Below are 11,039 nucleotides of genomic sequence, written 5' to 3'. Positions count from 1 at the left end.
CTCTGCCGAACTCCTGAAGCTGGCCCCCATTGTGAAGCTGTGTGAGGAACTGACCTGGCAGTTTGCATGATGCTTCGAGTGAGCTTTTTAAGACAGAGACACCTTTGCATGGCAAATGAGGAAGGCGGGCCTAAGCCAGAATCCGGGAAAATGACCTGACAAGTGGGAAACGGGTGCAGGGAATGCGACGTGAAGTGGGCAGCCGGTGGTGGAGGTTAAGGCTTCCCTTTTTCTCCCCCATGGACATGTTTTATACTCAGGAAGCAAACATGTCTTGCTGAAGAAAAGGACAAACGTGCATCTGTCCTCGTCCAGGCCAGGGAGGGCTTGCCGTTCCTGTGTCAGTTTCAGGGGCAGTGACAAGCCGGTGGTCTTTGAGAGGCGTGGTGGTCCAGCCTCCCCCGCCCACACGGGCTACTTGTTTCTCCCCCTGGGAAACAGAGCACGTGCTGAGGGAGCACACCCACCTCCTACTTGGATGGGCAGCTTGCTGTCACCTCAAAGGCACAATGTCCCCAAAGCAAGTAACTGTCCCCAGCCCTGCAGCAGCTGGCCATGGAAAGTCCTTGGTGGTTGGCATGTCCACTTTCCTGCTTCTCAGACTGCAAGGTGTTTGAAGTCACGACAGGTGACTTGCAGGGCCCCGCTGATGGGGACAGGTCACCCGTCAGTATTTCTCAAAAAAACGGTCTGGCCTCCACTTCCCCACTCCGTGGGGAGCCCTGACCATCAGTGCACAGTGGGTGTCCGGTTCCATCCCCCGCATGGCACCCACCTAAAGCTGCTTGTGCATCACCTTTAGGTGGGGCCCTGTCTGCAGCTTCTCTTCTTTGGAGGCAGAACCACTGTGAAAGCACTGGAAGCTGGGACCCCAGGGCCCTCCCTTACACAACCTCTCCTGCGGCCACGGTGGGGGGAGGGGGTGCCTGCTGGCACTGGGCCCACACGGTCATATGCTTTTGTGAAAATCTGCCGGGTAAGAGGTTTTCCCCACAGTTGTTTGGCCCCCGGTCCCCTCCCTCTCGACTTCTCCTTCACGGTGCTTGCTCAGGCAGGGTTGGTGTGGCCGTGCCACTTCCTCCAGAAATGTCTCAACATTAAAAACAATGACAAGTGGCGAAGTTTAAAGAAACATCTAAACGATTGATAAAAAGAAACGGCTCTTCCTCAGCATTGCCTACGGAGGTGGCTGCCATGGAGGTGGCCTTACTCGGCATCATGGCCACCCTCAGAACCCGTGTGAAACCCGAGATCGTGGCAAAGAGGGCCACGATCGGAACAACCGACAGATCAGAATGAAGCGGAAGTGGTGGACACCCGGCGGCACGGACAATGGGTGTGCAGCAGATTCAAGGGCCGGATCTCAGGGCCCAGCACCGGTCGGGGAGGACTGAGAAAAAGCCCGGGCCTCCGGAAGTTCCTGGGCTCGAAGAGGGGCTGATGCGCAGCCAGCCCTCCTGCGCTGGCTGCTCACGGCGTCTCCTCGGAGGACCGAGGAGCACTGGGCACAGAGCGGCCCCGAGGCCGCCGGGTCACCAGTCCTGATGCCAGGCTGTGCAGGGCAGGAATAGGCATTGAGTGCACGTTGTGTCTGTGGTAGCAAAACCTTCAAATTCCACCAGAATAAGAAACGTTTCAGTCAGTGATTCTAAAGGAAAGACTGAATTCACTTTCTAGAGAGCAGATGACAAGAGGCTGTCAGAGAGGCAGAGTACAGTCAAAGATGTAGGTAAAAGAATATTAGAAGTGAGCTGGTGTAAATATATTTGTGCAATGGTGGTGGTGTTTAGCCACTTTAAAAAATTGGTAGCTTGTGATTTATTTTCTCGTTCTAAATAAACACTTTGCTATATCATTTTATCTTCTTAGTTGTGTATTTTTTCCAAAAAGGGCTCTCATGTAGTCATGAATGTATAAACTAAAGCCTTACTAAACCCGAGTCGCCCCATCCCTTCCCACTAATTTGCCACTTTCCACCTGGTTGATCGTCTCTGAATATCGTCCTTCTGCTCAGAGTCTAGAGTGCTCCCCAACCCTCCCTTGGGGGGAGGGGGCAGAGAAGCCAACACTGGGTCACAGGGGGTGCACTGCATGCGTTTTCCCTCAGTTCTACATTTGGCGGGGGAGTCATGGCTCCCATTTCTCAGATGAGGAAGCCGAGCCTCAGAGAATTAAGTAACTTGCCCGGGGGGTGCCTTTGTGTTGGGTGGACCTTACTAAGCCATGACTGCCTTCCCCAGGCCGTGCAGTCCTCAGGGCCAGGAGGTGTGCATTTGTGCAAGATTTGGAAGGCAATGTCAAGGTGCAGCCATATTCTTTTTCCCATGGGGGGTCAGGGCAGGGCATGGGGTATTGCGGTCACAGCACTGTGACTTGTCTGCTGGCGTCTGGAATGGCAGGGACCATGGCCGGGCCGAGACTCCTCCAGCTCCTGTTGGATCTCCCCATGGCAGCCCCTGTCTCCTGGGCCAGGCGTGTGCTCAGCTCCCCGAACATGGGCGCCAGCCTTCTTACAGGACCCTCCATGCAGTTGTGTGAGTCAGAGGCCTGGAGATGGGGAGACATGGATGGGGGTTCCAGCTCAGCCTCAGGTTCCCGCTTGTCCCTGTGTCTCCCACTCCTTGCCCACCCTTTCTTCCTGACCCCCTCCCCTAAGAACTCCAGGCTCCAGCCCCAGGGGAACTGCCCTGTGTAGACTTTAGTTAACTCACGCGTCTGCCTAAGGTCGAATCCCCGTGTCTCACACACACACCATGTCATGTGGTGGTCCTGCTTCTCTGCCCCAAAACTGATCAATCATACCTCCAAGTCACACAGCCATTCAGCAGCAGGGTGGGCTCCTGGCCAGCCCCACCGGGCTTCAGAGCCCCGTGCCCCTCACATGGCACCTCTCACCCTCCTGCAGCCCAGCCCCTGCTGTTCCCTCCACCAGTCTTGGAAGGTGTGCTTTGGCGAGGTCATGTGCACTCCATCTCTTCCCGTGCTGCCTGCCCCGCCTGTGCTCCCTTTTCCCCCCCTTCACCTCTAACCTCCTCCCCATACCCCCAATCTAGTCTAAAACCGCAGCTCGGGCCTGAGCTTCTGCTCCCTGAAGACTCTGCCACCTTCCCTGGCATGGGTCTCTGTTGAGACCCATCCATGCCTCCAAGTGTAGGGGGTGAGTGTCGCCCAAATTCAAACAAAAGCAGCAGGAGCTTGGCACCCAAAGCAGGACCCCCAGCAGTGCTAAGCGGACCTTGGTTCCTTCCTTGGTGTCCTCTGTTCCAAGGAGTGCCAGCTGCAAGGTCGGAGGGCCGGCACTTAGGCAAAGGCCTGATTCACTGCCGGTCCCAGGGGGACTGCGTCCTGTCTTCTCCCCACCTTCAGACCCCCTCCTGTCATCTTCCTGCCAGCAGTGCACTTCTGCTCCCCCAGAAGGGCCCCCCTAAAACCTCACTCCAAATCTACACGTTCTTTTCTCCCCTTCTCGCACCTGTGTGGGACCCTTGCAAGAGTACCAGGAAATACTACCTTCTGCGTTCCATTCCCCAGGAAGACAGGATGGATGACACACTGGAATTGGGCGGGGCGGGTTTCACTGCTCCTTTTAACCCCTTTGAAAGGAGAGGAGCCCTGGCGGGTGCTGCTCCACCGGCTGGAGCGTCGTGCGGTTTCCGCCTGAGTTTGGAAAACGCGCACTGGAGCCGCTTGTAAAACGCGCACTGCAGATTCGTTTCCGGGGAGAACGGGGTCTCCCTTCTGTGCGCGCACACGCGCTTGTCTGTGTTCTGGAGGGTTGTCGTGGCCCGAACCTGTTCACTCAAATTCACGCGAAGAAGCCCCTGCGACGGTGTTGAGAGGGGGGGCCTTTGGGGGTGATGGGGTCACATGAGGTCAGGAGGGGGCTCCCCGCGATGGGAGGAGGGTCCTCTCACTGAACAGGCCTCTCGCACCCTGACCTCGGACTTCCAACCCGCGCGCTGTGCGAGATCAGTGTCTGCGACTGAGGCCGCCGCACGCGTGGCATGTCACCGTGGTGGCCGAGCAGAATGAGACCAGGGGTCTTGCTCTCTGGTGACACCAGGGGGTGAAAGAGCGGGTACAGCTGCAGCTAGGCCCGGAAGGAGAAGGTGCGCGCTTCCATCGCGGGGACGCGCCTCTTGATTCAGAGGCTGTTTGGGAAGCGGCGGGAGTGACCTTCCGAGAGCCTGCGTCTGCGCTGCCACACGCAATACCCGCGTGAGCCGGGTCGGGGGGCCACTTGCTGGTCTCATGGCCACTCCGGCTCTGGCGGCAGAGCCGCTCACCCACCGAGGGGCACGAGGCCCGCCACCAGGAAAGAGCCTGGCGAGGCCCGGGAGGCCTTCTGTGGGCTCCGTGGGCTGTCGAGACGGTTCTGGGGGCTTCATCGGCTCCCGGAGGGACTCCCCGCGGTGCGGGGACCCAGGCTGGGGCCACCCCGTTCCCTGGAGGCTGCCTGGGCCTCTGTTCCCGGGGCCCTGGGAGATTTCTCAGGCTCCTGGGACACATTACCGCCGACTGAAAGGCCTGAAACAGAACTCCGTCCCCTTCCTGTTCTGGGTCCGAAGCCCGCACCTGGCCGGCTTGTTTCCCAGCGACTCCGGGTTCCAGAAGCGCCTTACTTGGGGCGGGGCCGCTGCTTCCTCCCCATGCCTCCACCTGTGCCCACCCGAGCGTCTCCTTCCCTCTTCTTTTGTTTTTTTTTAATTGGGGTGTAATTGACCGGTGGTAACTCTGGGCGTACAACACAGTGATTCAGTGTAGGTATGTATTACCAGTGAGCTCTACATTGAGTCCAGTTAACACCCATCTCAACACGTAGTTATGCATTTTTTTCTTATGATGAAAACTTTTATTTTATTTATTTATGTTTTAGGGAGAGAGGAAAGGGAAGGGCAAAGGGAGGGAGGGAAACATGTGAGAGAGAAACGTGGATCCGTGGCCTCTTCTTTGCCCCCTCACTGGGGACTGAACCTGCAGCCCAGGCCTCTGCCCTGACTGGAGGCGAACTGGTGAGTGTTCGTCTTGCGGGCGATGCTGAACCAACCGAGTCGCCCTGGTCAGGGTGTGATGAGAGCTTTTAAGATTGTCTTTCTCAGCAACTTCCAAGTATACAACAGCATTATTAACTAGCGTCGCCACGGTGTGCCTGGCACTTCAGGACTTACTTATCTTATAATTGGGAGTTCATACCTTTTTACCTCTTTCAACCGTTTTTGCCCCCCCCCCTGCCTCTGGCCACCACCAGTGTGCTCTCTGTATTCATGGGTTTGTTGTTGTGTGTGTGTTTTGAGAAGACTCATTTCACTGAGCGTAATACCGTGGAGGTCCATCCATGCTGTCGAGAATGGTGGGATTTCCCTCTCCCACAGCTGAGGGACAGTGGCACCTGAGCCCCACGTCTTCCTCACTCACTCACCTGTCGATGAGTGCGTCTCCTCTTCCCACACTCTGCCCCGCCTCCCGTGCAGGGACCCCGATGCTTCCACTGGGCCCCCCCAGACAATGCAGGGACTCTCCCCATCACAAGGTCCTTAACTAGTCACTGCCACAAAGTCCCTTTGGCCTCGCATGGTGACATATTCCCAGCTTTCGGGGGCTAGGACACGGACATCTTTGCGGCCTGTTCAGCCCTCCACTGTCTGACACCGGACAGGCAGGTGGCCCTCCACAGCGAGCAGCTCTGCCTTGAGCGCTCACACCCCTTCAGTCTTGCACTAGCCCCTCACCTCGCACACGGACCTCTGAAGCCCGGCGTCCCCAGGTGGCCCCACGCCAGCTATTCCCGTGTCTCAAACCCCACAGGCCGCACCCTGCGGGGCTGTTTGCTGGCCGGCATGCGCACTGCCCTCGTTCAAGCCGGCGCACTGCTCACTTGGCATAAAAGCCCAGCTTAGGAAAGAGGGGAAAGAAGAGTTCACGTTGTTTTCTGGAGCTCGGGGTTCAGGCAGGTGGGCGTGGGAAGGATTATCTGTCTTCCTTGTGAATCTGTAGAAGTTCGTCTGTGAGCAAGGCTCTGAGTTTTTGATGGCAAAGAGGCACTGGAGGGGCCAGGGCCCAGGGGTGCCACCCGCCCTGGGGCTTCCTGGTAGGCACGTCAGAGAGACACTGCTCTGCCCTTCTAGACTCTTCTGTCCCCACAAGTATGTCCACAGCATTTCAGACACTCTGGTCACCAGTGTCAGGGGTTTCCCTCGACTTAGCAATTCTCTGTCACCCTAGCTGGGTGTCCCGTAATTCAACTCAGTCCTGACCCCATCCACCTGGAGACAGCGTCAGACCCCACAGGTGAAAGGCTCGGTCCCACAAGACTGCCCCCCCCTCCACTCCAGACGCCAGTTGCAAATGGGAGGCCCCCAGGTTACCCACAACTCTGGCTGACTTGGCTGCCATCGGAGGTTCCCACCACCCCTTCCCCAGGTCCCGTGGATTTTCTGGAGCTGCTCACAGAACTGAGGGCAACGCTGGCTTACGTTGGCCAGTTGACTGAAGAACAGGGGGAGGGTGACAGGTGAGCAGGCAGGTGCAGCAAGATGTGGGGCGAGGTCTGGGAGGGCCGGAGCACAGGTACCTCTGTCTCCGTGGAGTCGGGCTCGTCACCGTCCTGGTATGGGGGTGCCTTCGCAAGCTTGGCAGCTCCCAGGCCCCATCCTGCTGGGCATTACAGAGGCTTCCTTCTGCAAGAAACTGCCAGCCCTTCTCCCTTCTCAGAAGTGCCAGGGGTGGGGAGGTTGAAATTTCTGGTCAAGACTTGACTTTGTGGTGACCAGTTTCATCCTGGACCCACCCAGGAGCTGACCCAGAGTCATCTCATTTGAACAGAAGACACTCCTGTCACCCAGGGCATGACGAGGGTTTCGGGATCCCCATGCCAGGACCCAGGGGCAGAGGCCAACACACAGTTTCCATTAGCCCACGGCCGGAGAGGGAGGGGGTAATTGGGAAGCGGGTTTCTTCCTTGAAGTTCCTCCTCTCCAAAAGCAACTTTTTTGTGGGTACACATTCTTCTGGAAAAGGCTTCTGCCAGGACAGACTTCCAGCAACAGCTGCGTGTGATGTGATAATGCCGATCACCTGAGCCGCCTCGCTGGCGTAGCCTGGGCAGCGCCAAGGAAAAGCCAGCAGTGTTCCACTGCTCCCGACCCTAACCCCAACTTCCTGACCGAGCTAAACCTTCCAGCAGCGGGAGGAGCCCGACTGTTACAAAGTTAAGCGCCGCACCCACAGGCTGCAAATCACTTTCCTTGTGTAAATCAGATCAGACCAGGGGCTCCACCTGCAACTGCCCAGGCCTCTCAGAGGGCCGGCGGGCGTGGAACCTGCTGCCAGCGCAGCTCAGGTGGCCTAGAGTCCATTCAAAGGGGTGGACTGAGGCCCTGGCCGAGGACACGCAGCCGGCCAGGTCCGCCTGTGGTTTGTAGCCGACTGGCAGGGTGGGGATAGCTGAGGGTTCGCACCGTGCTTTCTGCTCTCTCTGTGGTTGAGGTGACAAGACGCACTTACCGGTGGTGAGAGCCCTTCGAGTTTTTGCCGTTGGCAGACGACACAGAGTGACATGTGGTTATTTTGTTATAACCACACAGTATCAAAGGTTACTTAGCTGAGTGCGAAAGTAACAGTAAACACCAAGAAGAGCAAGAGGCTCAGGAAACGATTCCTCGAAGCCTCCGGGTCCACCCAGGACCGCGTCACACAGCCCGGCAGCCGCTCCTGGAACGGGGAGCATGCCTCTCCTGTTCCCCGCGCCCACCGCCTCGGGGGGCCGAGTGTGCAGACACCGGGGACTGTGTTCTGGGGGCACTCCGAGGCCCCAGGGAAGAGCGGTTGTGAGGATTGGTCACTTCGCTGACGGGCAGGGTGGGGTGGGCGGGCCCCGCCGAGTTCTGGAAGCCAATGTGCACAAACGGCTCCGAGACTTTACCTGCGCAAATCTGCGTTGAGAGCTGATGAGGCGTGTGAGCCTCCGGAGAACGAGACAGGGCCCTGCAGGCTGTGCTCCAGGGCCGTGCAGCCAAACCAGAGGGGAGAGAACAGGGAGCACAGGGAAGGCAGGACCCGGGCAGGCAAAGGCAGCTCTCAGAAGCGGGGGGCTGGTTAAAAGAGTCAGCCATGGCCCCAAAAGGACGGGAGGGGCTGGGCCGAAGCCCGGGTGTGGCGGCAGGGCCAGCAGTGACGCGAGGGAGCTGCGGGCTCCCCCCCCCCGCCAGGATTTGCTGGGGCAGCGTGTGGGAGTGAGGATGCCGAGTGGTGGAAGGCCTGGTGGGGAGCTGAGGAAGTGGTGGGGCCCACGGAAGCTGTGTCTACTTGTTCGAGTTGAGGAAGACCTGAGCCCGCTTAAAGGTGGGGGTGGGGGGACAGTGAGGGAGGTGGCGGATCCTCGGGGCTCCCTGCGGCCCCGTGGGCAGACCGAGCTCGGGCTTCGTAGCTGCCGCGGCACACTCAGAACGCTGGCGTCTCTTTCATCGCTTTAATGAGTGCTGTTTGAATCTGCCTTGCTTTGCAGGGAGAACATGTTGACGTTTTATCTGGGGGGTTAAAAACAGCAGCAGAAACAGGCATTCGCTGAGGCCCAACCCGTTTCCTGAGGGGCCCGGGGCGAGGTTGAGCCCAGCGGAGGTCGGTGCGAAACGCACCACTCCTCGGAGACGCGTGCGGTCTGCCTGCGCGAAGGAGCGCTCCTCTGCCCAGAAAGGAAGGAGGCGCTGGTAGGCGGCGTCGTGGAAGGCCTTGGAAACATCACATGGCAAAAAGCAGCCAGGCGCTGAAGGTCACGGAGCATGTGATTCCATTTATATGAAACGTGCAGAACAGGCAAATCCACGGAGGTGGGAAGCAGGTTGCGGGAGGTCCGGGGGAGGGGAGTGGGCCGTGACTGCTTGGCGGGAACGAGGGCTCCTTTAGGGGCGGTGACAGTGCTCTGGAACCAGCAGCTGGCGGGCGGTTGCTTGGGGCTGCGAGTGCCGTCAGTGCCGCTGAACTTGCACTTCGAAAAGGTCGACTTCACTTCACGTAATGTGACTTTCATCTCCGTCGTCACTGTCGTCATCAGCATCGTCATCGTCCCAGCCCGAAGTGGTGCCCTGCCCGGTGGTTGCTGGAGTCTGTGTCCCTCTCTCTGAGGATTCGTCACTCATCCACCTTGCAGCCACTGGCAGGCCACCCTGTCCACAGCTTGGAGCCCTCTGAAGTGGTATCCTAACACCTGACACAAGGTGGCCACGGTTGGCTTCCTGCTGTCCCCAGTGGGGGTGGGGTGGGTGGGACCTTTCCTCCAGCCTCATCACATCTCGGGTTTAGCCATCTCCAGGCCCGAGCACATTATTTCTGCAGAAATAATGTCACATCTTGGGCCAAACAGGCGGCAGCAGATGTGGAGGGATAAGGGTCCCAGAGAGGCGTCAGGCAACCAATTAAAACAAGTATGAATTACACTGTCTTCCTGGGCTTTGCGATGTCCTTGGTGTCTGACCCTTTTTTGAGATTTGCAACTTGTCATTGTATTTCCTTCTACGCAAGTATTCATGTGGGCGAATGTTTTGCATTCTTCTTCTCAAAGATGGGCCCCAGACCCTGTAGCAGCTTTGTGCCCCCACCAGGCTTGTCTGCCTCTGGGCTAAAGGTGCATGTAGGTTCAGCTTCAACATTTTGGAAGGAATAGGTCCTAATCTCACATCACATCACTGCTCCCGGGTAGCCGGGGCATTGAGTCAGTGGCCATGCAGGGGAGGCCCCTGTGTCCATTGTGAAGACTGCGTGTCCCTAGCAGCCGGTCCCCGGGGCAGCACCCGGTCCCGGGCACACGCCCCTCCTCCAACTTCCCACTGCACGCATTGACGTCTGTCGGCGAGTCTTTCCTGAAGCCGTTATTCCATAGGCAGTGGCAAGATGCTAACTTTATGATTCTTACGTTTCTTTTGCCTGTATTGGCCGGAATTCTTCTACAAAGAAAGTTTTTCCTCATTGATTTCACGGGTGGTTTGTCCGTTTACAAGTGTATCCCAATGGCCGGTTATAGAGCGCCTGTCGGCATTTCCTGGATGGGGCAGGGCGCAGCCAGGGACACATGCGTGCGGGACAGCCGAGGGGTGGAGCCCCAATGTCACACTGCAGCCCAGGAGCTAAGTTAGCCCCCCACTAATGGTCGTACGTGGGTCCAGAAGTTCTGGCTAAGGAAATGAGACGAGAAGTGAACAGGAGGCGTCGTCCTCGGGAACAGGCGTACAGAATGACCACGCTGGGCGTGCAGTGTGACATTTTTTCCTTAGGACGGTGCTTCTCGAACCTGAACCCCTTTCCCTCTTAAGGTCCTACTGGGCACCCCAAATGACTTCCACCTACGAAGGCTTGACATGTCTGTCTACCATGTTAGACACTAAGACTGAGAAAAAGGTTTGAGATACTTATTAATTCGTTAAAAATGAACAAAGTAATTTACATGCCAACACAACAGAATTTCATGGACAGTGACTACAGCTTCACACTGGTCCTGGCCAAAGTGACTGTCAACGGTGGTCGTCCGTGCCCCGTCGGACCCTGACCACGCTGAAACGTTGTACAGTCTAGTTTTGTCTTGGGTCTGAGGCTCCCTCTCCTTTGGATGTTTGTCATGAACTAGACATGTTTGGACATGATTAACGGGCCATTTGTTGCCCAGTTATTTTAAAATAGCTTTATAGAGGTGTGATCTATACACCACAAAAGTCCCCATCTTCAGTGAACAACTCAGTCATTCACAGTGGCCACGTAGAGCGGGGCGCCCAGGACCCCCATCCGGAATGCTTGCCTGTTTTCTTCTAACTCTTTTTTTAAAATTTAATTAATTTATTTTTAGAATGGAGAAAGGAGGGAAAAAGAGAGAGAGAGAAACATCAACGTGTGGTTGCCTCTTGAGTGGTCCCCACTGGGGACCTGGCCTGCAACCTGGGCATGTGCCCTCCCTGACTGGGAATCGAACCTGCAACCCTTTGGTTTGCAGTCGGTGCTCAATCCACTGAGCATACCAGCCAGGCCTTTTCTAACTCTTTTTAATTTAATTTATT

The sequence above is a fragment of the Sturnira hondurensis genome, unplaced genomic scaffold, assembly GCF_014824575.4.
Source record: "Sturnira hondurensis isolate 20B ecotype Veracruz unplaced genomic scaffold, ASM1482457v3 Scaffold0015596, whole genome shotgun sequence".
NCBI lineage: Eukaryota > Metazoa > Chordata > Mammalia > Chiroptera > Phyllostomidae > Sturnira > Sturnira hondurensis.
Note: the sequence above shows the minus strand (reverse complement) of the source record.